The 10,918-nt window shown below is 40.7% G+C and overlaps 1 long non-coding RNA gene across 1 annotated transcript; it reads right to left on the bottom strand.

Annotated features, from left to right (window-relative positions):
• Nucleotides 1-270: 270 nt before the first annotated feature.
• On the bottom strand, nucleotides 271-4,623 carry LOC134757957 (uncharacterized). Its single transcript, XR_010132641.1, has 3 exons — nucleotides 4,538-4,623; nucleotides 1,847-1,989; nucleotides 271-486 (listed from the first exon to the last, which is right to left on the bottom strand). It is a non-coding gene; the product is annotated as an uncharacterized lncRNA (long non-coding RNA).
• Between the last annotated feature and the right edge of the window lie 6,295 nt (nucleotides 4,624-10,918).

The raw sequence follows: 10,918 nt of genomic DNA, 5'->3' as shown, positions 1-10,918 counted from the left end.
CAATGGCAGTTTTTCGGTGGTTTCTTACAGCTCTCCAGATAACCTGCAATTAGGTTTATTTATATGGTTTACAATATCTTTGTCAGCCTTTATCTCTAAACTTGAGGCTGGATACAATTGCTAAAGTGTGTAATTTCAGAACTTTGGAAGGCTGATGTTGGAGGATCCTCTGAGCCCAAAAGTCTGAGACCAGAGTGATGTATAATTCAGCCTGTTGGCAGAGCAAGACCCTGCCTCTAAGTAAATAAATAATAAAACTACAACTGATCATAGTATTTTTGTTTTAGTGTTCGGAAACACAAATCTCCTTGATCAAATATATGAATATTTGATAGTCACTAACACAGCACATTGGCTTGTGCATGGGAACCAGTGCAGGAAAGCAGTAAGATGGGATGCTCTTTCTTCTTAATGCCTGAACATGTATATACTGTGATGATAGGACGTGAGTTTGGATCAGGAAGGTTTCTGCCAGAGCCATCAAAACTGTGGAAATAAAACCCTCCACAAGTCAGGAAACAAAACAGTCTTTACTAGTAATAGTAAATGGAAAATCTTTTGCAGATTTGATTTCATTTTTAATTTAGCATAGATTAGGCAGCATAATATAGACTACCCTGCCCCAATAGTATGCAATTTGATGACATATGTCAATTAAATTTGTTGAAAACTAGGTTTCAGCTCCTCCAAGAAGCTTAGTTACTTGAGTAATTTTGACAATACTCATAGTTAAATGAGTAATTTTGAAAATATATAGGTGCTTATTTTAAAATTTCTGTTAGTCCACCAGAGACCTAAATATTATTAATATTATTTTAAACTTAAAATATTATTTTAAACATAGTTTGAAATTCATGTGGATAATGAGCAAAATCATGTTTTTATTTTTATTCATTTCCTTTTGGTTTTATGCGTTTCATTCTCTTTCTCCTTCCTTCCCTTCTTCCCTCCCTCCCTTCTTCCTTCTCTCCCTCCCTTCTCCCTGTCTTTCTTTCTTCCCTCCCTCCCTTCTCCCTGTCTGTCTTTCTTTCTCTTTCTTTCTTTCTTTCCTTCTTTCTCTCTTTCTCTCTTTCTTTTCTTTCTTTCTTTCCTTCTTCTTTCCTTCCTTCCTTTCTTCTTTCTCTTTCTTTCCTTCCTTCCTTCTTTCTTTCTTTCTTTCTTTCTTTCTTTCTTTCTTTCTTTCTTTCTTTCTTTCTTTCTTTCTTTCTTTCTTTTCTTTCTTTCTTTCCTCTAACTCTGTATCTCTCTTTGATATTTTTAGATGGAATCCTGCTCTGTTGCCTAGGCTGGAGTGCAGTGGCATGATCTCAGCTCACTGTAACCTTCCCATCCTGGGTTCCAGCAGTTCTCCAGTCACACCCTCCCGAGTAGCTATGACTGCAGGCAAGTGACACCAATCTTGACTTTTTTTTTTTCTGTACTTTTAGTAAAGACCGGGTTTCACAATATTTGCTCAGGCTGGTCTCAAGCTCCTTTCCTCAAGCCATACACCCACCTTAGCCTCTCAAAATGCTGGGATTTCAGTCATAAGCCACAATGTCCACCCAGTGTTATGCATTTCTCTTCTCAGTGATCTCTCCTGTCTATTTTATTATTTTATTTTGTTTTTATTTCTGAGACAGTGTCTTGGCTCTGGTGCCCAGGATAGAGTGCAGTGGTGTCATCTTACTTCACTGCAAACTCTGTCTCAGGGTTTCAGTGGATTCTCCTGCACCAGTCTCCCACATAGCTGAGATTATATTCATGGGACACCAAGCCCGGCTAGCGTTGGTATGATATTAGACATGGGATCTTGCCATGTTGGCCAGGCTTATCACAAACTCCTGACATCAAGAGATCCACCCACCTTGGCTTGCCAAATTGCTGGGAGTGCAGGTGTAAGCCACCGTGTCCTGCCTCATATCTGTTTTAAAGCTCAGTTGATAAGCAATATTGTGTTCCTGGAATGCTTTATGATTATGAAACCACTATAGCACTGTTATTTAGCCCCTTCGGATAAAATATGGTAACACACAAAACATACAGACACAGACACAGACACAGTCAGTGATTAAAGATCAGTGTAGGCCAGGACCTAAAATGATATATGAGTTGCTGCAGTTGACTAAAATTAAAGCAGACCAGAGTTGGCACATACCCAGAAAAGAGATGTGAACAGAGTCTTTCAAAGTACTCCATCAGATACATGTTAGATTATTCTCCAGCCATAGCAAAGGGACATTAAATATCTGTTGTGTTTAGAATAGTCTTGATTGTTTGACTTTTCCAAGGTATTAGCATTCATGAAGTTGGCCTTTAAAGCTCTCCAAAATTACTCAAATACGTAGACAACTCAGTTTTTCCAGGAGTCTAAAGTGCTTTTCAAAATTATCAAAAACTTAGTGGCTTCAAACAATAATTATAATTTACTAACGGTCAGTCTCTAAAATCTTCCACAGTCTCTCAGCCCAGTGATTGTGGTTCAGGGGCACTCAGGAGGATACAATCTAGTGATGGCTCAGGATGGGGACATTGTCAGGTGTCTTCCTATTTCCCTGGTGCCATGGCTAGCATGACTCAAATAGTGGAGGTTGGGCTGCTGAGATCCTCAGGCATCTCCTTTTATTTCTATGAGTCTCTCCATGGGATGTCCATTCTGCATAGTGTTATCAGGGTGTTAGACTTCATGATGTACTGGTCTGGGGCTCCTGAGGGGTTTGTCCCCATGACAGCAGGAGACTTAGGCAGAGCTGTGTCACCTTTTCTAGCCTAGGCCAGAGGTGGCCCAATATCCAGAAAATGCTTTCACTGTTTTCTATTAATTAGAAGCAAGTAGTGTGTTCTGTCACATCAGGAATATTTTCCAATTGGTTTGCAAATAATTTCAAAGTGTGTTTTAGACTACTACAGTCACCATGCCTAATAATTACTTATTTTTATAAGTGCTGGATGGGTTTTACCCAATGTAATATCAGATACAGACTTTTAAGCTTGAAACCTGTGTCATAGCTCTGAACATTTAGTTGTACGTTGAAATAACTCTCAAGCAAAAATTGATTTTGAAATTAGCACTATAAATAAATTAAATAAATGAGGTAAAGTCATAAATATCTGCATGAAATGCTTATAAAGAGGTCAGCCTTAAAATGTCATGAAGTCTAATATGCCACCCTTTTATTATTTCTATGGATATTACTTGGACTGGAAGACAAGGACTGAGGAATTTGCTGGTCAATCTCTGCACCTGGACATAGTGGCTGGGGCACCAGGAGTAATACTTTGGGCCATAGCCATGTAGTGAGGACAAGGAGTCCATCTGGGTTAAGGAGAGTGTCACCATATCTATGTATCTATCTATCTATCTATCTATCTATCTATCTATCTATCTATCTATCTAATCTATCTAAATAAAACACTATATATATATATAATGCTATATATGTATTAAAAAACACTATAACAGAAACCCAGTAGTCATAGTGAAATCAAAAAATAATCACAGTCAATTTGATCTCATACCTAGACTGAAATATGAAACTTCAAAAGAAAAGAATGTTAAGAACTTCGGGCTTGTCAAAATTTTCCTACATAGATAAAATTATTGGTGACTTTAACTCACTAGAAAACATAAACAAAAATCGAAGTTTTGTATATGTGTAAATGAAAATATTTTTATTTCTATTAGTTATGACATGCAAACAAGTAATAAAGTGAAAGTACAATAATAAACAATAAAATTATATAAGGAAATTTATGTGTCAAAAAATTCCATTGAGACTATCAATTTTATAAAACCTTAGAGAATGCTTCATGAAACTACATTATACAGTACTTTTTAGTATTTCACTTACATTTTAAATAATCAACAAATTAAAGGAAATTCTGAATCATTATTTCTTACTTGAGTAGAATAAATATCATTATTCTACTCAAGAAATTCTTGAGATTAAATATTTTAAATAAAACGTTAAAAACAAATTGTATTCACTCAGCTTTTGATAAAATAATACTTCTGTATTTGTAATCATGTTAAATATATCTTTCTCCTCACAATGGATCTTTTGTAACACCAGTGTTGTTATTTCCTCTGATACAAACCCTGTGACATCTCAGGGTGTTACTGTGTCCATACATTGCATACCTCCAGAGAGCAGGCTCCAAACAGATGGAAAAATTATATCTGTAACAAAATTCTAGGAAAGGGAATGATAAAATGGGAGAATAATTTCTAAATTTCTAACTGTTCGTCAATGGATTTGGATATATTTAGATATAGACAAATATTTGCACACTGCAAGTTTGCACATGTGCACATAAATTTATAAGAGATACCCATAATGTGTGGGTTGTGTAATCTTTTAATTAATTCTCAATTTTACATGTGGGAAACTTGATAAGAGTTTACCTTCATCAAATACTCAGTTTGAAGTACTATACTCAATTTGATGTAAAGCCAACCAAATCTCTGTCAACATTCATTTCAATTAATCCAATAATATTAACTGCTGATAACTTTATTTTCCTTGTCCCCTGTTAACAGCTGAAAGTTGATTCTCACCCTAATTTAGCACTCAGGGTGTCATCCTCAAGAGACTGTCACCTTGCTTTGGATTGTGACCTCTGACTCCACCACTTTCATCCTGTAGCAGTCCCACCTTTGTGTATTTAATGAACTTTGTACATGGTTAAAAAAATAAAAGTGCAGTGAAATGTCAGGCCATGCTGTGAAATGTTCCAGTGTTTCTATATCTCAAATTGACCTTTCATGTTATAGAAGATAAGAAAAACAATTCATTTCTTAGTATTCAGTCCAATGCACCCTTTCTTATCAATATGCCAAACCTGTCCCTTCAAAGCACTGACATCCAAGCACAGCTAGATGTATCAAAATTTATTCTCAACAATAACCATTATGTTAATAACTGTTGCCCAGATCTGGACCCTGCCTGTGAAATCTTTGGTTGGAAATTGCTATAATGGCTCAAACTAGGGGAATTACTATTTTTGGCATAATTACTGCTATCATCTTACTGAAAAATATCATATTAGATGGCAGCTTTTAGTTAGATAAATCCTTTTGATTAATTTTTAATATCTATCATTTATGATATTGTACAAGTAAAGATCTTTGATCAGTTAAGTGGTTAGCTGAGAAATGAGTAAAATAACTCACAGCAATTCAAACATTCATTTACTTACTTGAAGTGACATACATCATTAACTTCTGCTGAAAGCAAATTTGGAAAATTGCAAGTGCTAAATTGCTTACTAAAGCATGTATTTCAGGGTATTTTATAAAACTATCCATGCCATGTATGATGCTTCACCAGCCAGGATAAAGCTTTAGCATATATATATATATATATATATATATATATATATATATATATATGCTATACACACATTTAGCATATATATATACACATATATATGTACACACACACACATATATATGTACACACACACGTATATGCACACACATATATATGCTAAAGACTTTATAGATATATAAAGTCTTTATGTATATATAAAGACTGCATATACACATAAAGACTTTATATATATATAAAGACTATATATATAAAGCATAGACTTTATATATATATAAAGACTAAATATATAAATACTACATATATATATATATATATATATATATATAAAGTCTTTGGTTTTTAATGCATCTCTACATTTGTCTTCACAGCCTCAACAAAAAAAAAAACACCCATGTACTTGACTTTCAGCTCAGTTGACTACAAGTTATTAGGGTTTAAGTAAACAGAATAAAGATTTCAAAATTTGGTGACCAAATATACGAAATCACATTCTCACCATAAGTAATAATTATTATCAAGTGCCACTGCAAATGTAAAGTTGAGAGAAGAAATTAAGTCTAATATATTGCAATATTCTAAAATCTAAAATTTCCTCTTTGAAGTCTGGTGGTTCACGCCTGGAATCACAACTCTCTGGAAGGCGGAGAAGGGAGGACTGCTTCAAACCCAGAGTTTGACATCAGCACAGGCTACACAGCAAAAGCTATATCTAAAGTGTAACTACTTATTTAATTAGTTAAATTGGGCATGATGGCACACATCTGTTGTTCTGTTTACTCAGGAGTTCACGGTTGAAGTTAGCAGTGATCACACACTGCACTTCAGCCTGGGTCTTGAGGCAAGACTTTGACTCTACAAAATAATTCATTATAAAAAGCAAAATAAATTTAAAAAGAAACACTTTCAGGTGTTTTTTGAAAGTTTGTATAATTGCTCTAAAATCCTAGACATTGTTTAAAGTTGAGCAGTTCATGGGGGATTGGGCAGTGAACATTGTTTATTTTGTTTTCCAAAAATTAGGATAAATATTTATACAAATATCTAATAATGTTTTATACAATAATTATTGAGAAATGTCAAGCCATTGTGTTCACAGATTTTCCTTCAAAATATTAATTTGAGAATGAAGAGAAGAGCAATAATTGGAATGTACTCTGACAAGTGTTACAATATATGCAATATAATAACTTAGTTGGAGAGGAAGAAAGTTCTTAACTGGGTTTACAGGGGCGTGGGGAACCTTCTTAGAACAGGAACAATTGACAGCATCTGTAAGGACACAAATTTGCAAGAAGAATGTTTGGGAGAAAAGCACTGTAGAAAAAAAGAAACATTCTTTCTATCAATGATAGAAGTACAACAGTGTATATGATGCCATCTGCTGAATGCTTAGACCTTTCTAGCTCAATAAATATTTCTTGAAAGAATCCATGAATGGAAGATACTGGGAAAAGGATTCCAGAAGGGATTTTCAAAATCCTATAAAGGAAAGGTAAATAGACTGGACTTTACAATTTTTGCCTGCTTTTCTTTATGTTCTTTTTATGTTTACTACCTCATAAGCTGTTTTACTTTTTGGTCTTTTCACAAATATCAGGCATGAATCATTCCTGAGAGTAATTCTCTCTTCATCCCTTGATACTGTATTTGTCTTTGATACTCCTTTGTGTGAGACCCTGGGTTTGCATGCCCACAGCTACATCACTCACGTCTCCCTGGCACTGTTCTGTAATAGAGAGCCCTGGCCTCTGGGAGGTAGGGATCCTAGGCTCCCATAAAAATTACTTCCTCTTTCAGTTCAGTCAAGGGGTAACACTGCAGAGATAAGAGAACAAGAAGATGAGAGAAGCCAGTTTGTTTCCTTTTCCTTCTCAGTAAGAGATATGTTTCTGCAGTGATTCCATGCCTGCTGGACATGCTATCTGTGTTTCCATTTTGCATTCAGTGAGCCTAATCCTAGACTGGCTCTTCTAATGCCATTTTCTCCAATTGTCTTCTCTAAAGGTACTATTTTGGAGTTTTAAATTTTAAAATATATTGATATGGAAGGAGGGCAGGGAAGTGCCTGGTAGAGGGGGGTGTGGTTCTTGGCTAGGGATCCACCATCAGGCCTGTGCTCACTGACCTAGGTGAGGACACACACTTCTATTTTCTTGCCCCAGTTTGTGAGGACATGCATTTCTGTTTATTTGCCCAAGTGCTGCATTTTCCAAGACCACCCTGGCCTGCCATACCCCCATCCTGTGCCATAAGAAATCCTGAGACACTAGCAGGCAGATACACAGCAGGTGGACATCGAGAGGAACCATTAGCACAAGAAGACACAGCAACTGGACCTCGAGAGGACACCAGAGCAAGGAGAACACAACGACTGAGGCAGCAGGCCATCCACCACAGAACACAAGGTTTCATGGGGCTGTGGGAGGACAGCTCTGAGCTGTCCCATTCCAAGGGAAAACCACCTTCCCACTCCATCTCCATTCTGGCTCCCCATCCATCTACTGAGCACTTCCAATCAATGAAACCTTGCACTTATTCTCCAAGCCCATGTGTGAGCCAATTTTTCAGGTACAGCAAAGCAGATAAGCCCAGGATGCAGAAAGCCCTCTGTCTTTGCAGTAAGGCAGGGTGTCTAATTGAACTAACACTAGTAGCCTACAGATGGATAAACTAAATTAGCACTGTGTAACACATGCCCGCTAGGGATTCAAGAAGTGTAAGCATTCACCCATAGATGATACCTGGGGTCAGAACCCCAGATCCCATCCTTATTGATCTCCCAGCTGCGGGTAATAAGGGATGCTTTCCCATTCCAATATGAATCTGTTTCCAATGCAGTGTATTCTGCAATACTGCAGTGTTACCTTATTGCATATGTTTGACAAAATAAGTTACAAACTATAACTAATCTGAGAAGAAAACAAATGGTGGAGAACAAGGAAAAAAAATGAAACATTATGTTTCACAATGAATGTTAACAATTATAGGTATGATTAATCAATACATGAGACCAGCCAAGCAGGTGCTTTACGTCATGAGGGAGCACTACTCCATCATCTTGGGCTTTCATTCTGGGACAGAGAGTGTGAGCAGCTATAAGGTCAGATAGAGAAGAGGACACAATCTGGTGAGGTGTGGATTGTGTCCCACAAGTGCACCTGCAAAAAAGGTGAAGACAGATGACACAGAAATTCCTTGCAACTGCATTCCCACATCCTCTTAATTGCACGAGCCATGCACACCAGGGCCCGGTGTTCAAGTGGGAGTTCTCCAACATGCCATGAACATGTAGAGTACAAACTGGGGCTGTGCACTTAGAGGGCTTCCAAACACCGGGCCAAATGGGAGTGGGATGGATTGATGCTGGGTGGGATGTGGCCTCCACAGTTGCTCTTTTTTTTCTGACTTCAATCTTCCTCATTGAATTAGGGTTTCCTTGGTCTGGCTCATTGTCTTCCATACTAAACATTTCCCAGTTCACAAAGGATGACCCTCATAGGAATCCATTGTGTGATTGTTTTCTTCTAAACACTGTCACATTTTAATGACTCGGCAGCTTTAATATTTTTAAAACTGTAAATTCCTTTAGAGCTGCCAACAGGGAAACTCTTGTTTTCCCACTTCTATCGGAGGGTGGCTTGATTCACATGGAATGAGAAGCAGGCAACTGTGTCTAATATTTGCCGGGTAATCTTGGCTCTGTTTCATTTCATCTGCACGTCTTTTCATATTGTCACAGGTCTCTTTCAATAGGCTGTTGCTGGATGGGACTCCCTCTCACCATAGGTCTTTTGACTGCAAGGAATTTCAGAGAGCAAAGAAGACTTCAGAGAGACTGGCTGAGCTCCAGGTTGTGGGTCATGGTTGCATTGTTGGGGGTGAAGATTTTTGCAGTTTGCAGGAGGATTTTGAGTCCTCTGACAAGAATCATTGAACATTGCTTTGACTCCAGCATTTTGCAGCTTGTTCTCTCAGGTAAGCATTGATTTTTCTTGGCTTTCCTAGGGATTCCACATTGCCCATCAACCGAACTACTGGACACCATTTTCAGGTTTGCAATTGCCACAGATGGCCTCTGAGACACTGTCACAACTTCATCTGCCTATAGGCAAGGCCAGTTCGAGGTGAGAGAACACTGCTCCACCTTGAAATTGCCTTTATAGTGGTTCCTGCCTTTCCCAGAGAGCCTCTGCAAAGCCCAGGATGAAGGGAGGCAGTGAGGTCAAGAGCCCAGCCATCTTTTGCAGACACCCGCCTCCGGGGTCTCAGGTGTGATTCCATCACATAAAGAACCCTCAACAACTCACTGGCCCCTGTCCCAATCCCGATGGGACCTGGCTCTTGCACATGGTCTCTTTCAGGAATGGAGTCAGAACAACAGTTTCCAGTGACCATCTCCATATACCACCCCACGTCGGGCTCCACCTCAACCACCACCTCCACCTCAGCCATGATGTCTTCCACCTTCAGCACCGCCTCCTCTTCCAAGGCCGCTTCCTTGCTCTGTACCCCTGCCGTCCTCTCCAGCATTGCCTCCAGCCTGAACACGGATTTCTCCTGGGTGCTCCCACAGACCCCGGGCCTGCGCAGCCCAGCCCAGCCCATGCCCCGCACCCGCAGTCTCTGGGGGCCCGCTCCCCAGCAGACCCGCTCCCTGAAAGACCCACGGCCCTCTCCCTGCTGAGAACCTAGTCCCACAACTACGTGGACCCAGGTTTCCTGAGGAGCTCCGCTGGACCCGCAGATCCGGCACTGGCCATAGGTCTCGGTCCCCAGAAGCCTCAACTGTGCACAGCAGCTCGGGAGCCGGAGGCCCCGGCCCTGGGCTTCCAGAGCCCCAGCAGCAGGCACCGCAGCCGCTGCTGCGGCTGCGGGAGACTCTGGGTCGGCAAGGCAGTGCACAACAGCGTGCGCGCAGGCCGACAATGGCCAACCCTGGCGGCTGGCCTCTGGTGTGCCCAGGGCATAGGACAAGAGGCCCTTTGGAATGCTCCTTGGAGTACAGCATCCTCAGGGAGGAAGCATGGTACTCGGAGCCTCTATTTGCTTCAATCTGCGAGAGTGTGTGCCGGGGCTCTGGCCTCTACAGCAGATCAATTCCACCTCAGCACAGGCAGGCGACTTTCCTCCCACGTGCCCGCCCCGAACACTTCCCCCGGGACACCCCTGCCGCCCTAGCCCCAGCAACCAGAGAGAGTTCTCTGGATCTGCAGTATTACTTCCGTACCATCTACCTGGCCTGCCTAACGAAGAGAGATGTTTCCTGTCTTCGTGACACATAGAGATGTTCATGGCTTGCCACACTCAGAATGTCAGGGCACAGGGCTGCCATGCCCACAATTCCAAAGGCCATGCAGCCCGCGTGTGCCTGGATGCCGAGCTACGCAGCCCAAGTTCCAAGGGCTTCTCGGAGGAGGCTTGGGCAGGGAAGGCGGGAGGTGGGGGACTGGAGATGCAGGGCCGCCAGTGGCTGTGCCGCCCAGGGAGACGCCCACCGCCCTCCCATTGATTGGCCACGACGGGAGGAAGTCGGCCTGGGTGCGGCCCCTTGGCCCTTCGCGCGCAGTCCCTTAGGGGGCGCCTGGAAGCCCGGCGCATGCGCCCTG

This window comes from Gorilla gorilla, chromosome Y (assembly GCF_029281585.2).
Source record: "Gorilla gorilla gorilla isolate KB3781 chromosome Y, NHGRI_mGorGor1-v2.1_pri, whole genome shotgun sequence".
Taxonomy (NCBI): domain Eukaryota; kingdom Metazoa; phylum Chordata; class Mammalia; order Primates; family Hominidae; genus Gorilla; species Gorilla gorilla.
The sequence above is the reverse complement of the archived record's forward strand: the minus strand, read 5'-3'. Positions and strand labels throughout refer to the sequence as shown.